This window comes from Lolium perenne, chromosome 7, assembly GCF_019359855.2.
Source record: "Lolium perenne isolate Kyuss_39 chromosome 7, Kyuss_2.0, whole genome shotgun sequence".
Classification (NCBI taxonomy): Eukaryota; Viridiplantae; Streptophyta; class Magnoliopsida; order Poales; family Poaceae; genus Lolium; species Lolium perenne.
This window is the reverse complement of record NC_067250.2, coordinates 290892388-290894250: the sequence shown is the minus strand read 5'-3', so window position 1 is coordinate 290894250 and position 1863 is coordinate 290892388. Positions and strand designations below refer to the sequence as shown.

The following is a 1863-nucleotide window of genomic DNA, read 5'->3' as shown; positions in this document are numbered from 1 at the left end:
CTGTCATGCCAGACCTCCTCCCGCTTCTCCCCATTCCAGCCCTCAAGTTTACCTATATGAAATCAAATTTGTTTACCTAGAATGATGAAATCAACGTGTGCTGACACAATGATGTGAAGAATGATAAGGGAGGACGGCCGACATCACCTCACAGGAGAACTTACATTTGAGAACTTGCGAGCAGCTGAAGGTATGCGGCATCACCCTACATGAAATCGAAACGGGCCACTGCCAAATCCACAGAGATTGCAAAAGACTATTATTACACAATCAGAGGTGAAAAGGAGACGGCTATGGTTTTCTCTCTCACAGCCATGGCTGGGCAATCCACCTTCATGGCTGCGAAATAGGAAATTAGAATAGGGGGAAGAAATAAGAAGGAAGAGCTCACCCGGAGAGGTAGGACGGACAACCAACAAGACGACAATGTGGCGAGCGGCTCCATGGACGGAGCTCAGCGCCAGGCGGAGGCTGCGCGACCCTGGGCCCTAACTAAATGGTCGATGAGCATTCAAACGTTTGTTACCAAACAATGTATTGGAATTGGGATTTTTTAGAAGCCCACCTTGGCGTCTTGAAATCAGCCTGCTCGCCGTGACGAGCGCTGCTTCTCAACCCAGGGCCATGAACATTCTAGCAAGCTTAAACAACAACATCCCATGATTACAGGTACCACTCTTCTATACGCTTTAGCATTTTCTTTAATTAATGCCAAAGATCACAAAACCATTCTCTGCAAATAAAGGACAGTGTAAAATAGGGCGTGGTTCAGACATTACAAATCGTCAAAATTAGCTAGCTTAAACAAACAGGCAAGCTGCTTGATCAATTTGTACGGTGAGGTAGCTAAAACAGGCAGCCTAGCTGCCGGATTATTATGCTACCGTATATAACTAACTGAAACAGGCACACCAACAGGTGGATCGATTGTTGGCAACCAGCTAGATCTGTCGGGTGGTTACAAGCACACGGCTATGAAACACTCCCCACGACGTGGATCTGGGCCATGCGTAGCAGTAGGTCGCTGCACACGTTGTGGAGTCGCAACTGACGCAAAAATGAAGAGATGGCGAACGAGATCGAGGCGTGGCTCACCGAGAGGTTGATGGCGATCAGGCTGGCTCAGGGATGCCTGTGGATGCCAGGAGAGGAAGAAGAACTTGGTGGCCACGGCCTGTCACTCTTGGCACGTCGACGTCCGTGAGTGGTGGCGACCGTGTCCTCCTGGCGCTCTATGCAACGGCGGCGCCCGCACCCGCGCTGCCTCCTTATGTGAGGTCCTCCTGATGTGAGGCACGAGGCGGCGGCGGCGGCTACCTCCTGGCCATGCTTCACCTCATGGGCCGTGCTCCCTCCTCTTAAGCACCCGGCCGCCCCTGCCACGACCGCTGCCGCGTCCAGCCATCGCCGCCCCGCCGCTGCCGCGTGCAGCCGCCTCCGTCGTGCGCTGCTCCCGCTAGAGAGCGGGAGAAAACAGCGCAGATTGGGGAAGGAGGAGGGGTGGCGGCGATTGGGGAGGAGAGGAGGAGTTGGGGATTGGACGAGGAGCAGAGGAGGCATGCGATTGGGGAGTGCTGACCGATCTAGGTTTTCACCCCTTCCCCTCGCGCGCTTGGGAAGTTCACGCGAACGAGCTGTTCTGGCTGTCTCTTCCTGTCGGCTCCACACCTGGTTGGGCCCAATTGTCATGCATTCATTTGCAGAAAGCTGGTGACGAAAAAATTACCGCAATGGATGGCTGAGGTGAAAAGCAAGATTGCTTGCATCCAACGGTGGACGAACGTTTGCCCCTCTCAGGTGCCTTGGTTGGCCGGGTAGTCTAGGAACATTTATAGGAGAAATTCTCAATCCCACGGCCCACAT

General features: G+C 53.5%; 1 long non-coding RNA gene across 1 annotated transcript; it reads right to left on the bottom strand.

Annotated features, from left to right (window-relative positions):
* LOC127316973 (uncharacterized) lies at positions 1 to 1638 on the bottom strand. The gene is made up of 5 exons (XR_007860736.2): positions 1096 to 1638; positions 566 to 733; positions 392 to 492; positions 165 to 228; positions 1 to 52 (listed from the first exon to the last, which is right to left on the bottom strand). It is a non-coding gene; the product is annotated as an uncharacterized lncRNA (long non-coding RNA).
* Positions 1639 to 1863: the final 225 nt, after the last annotated feature.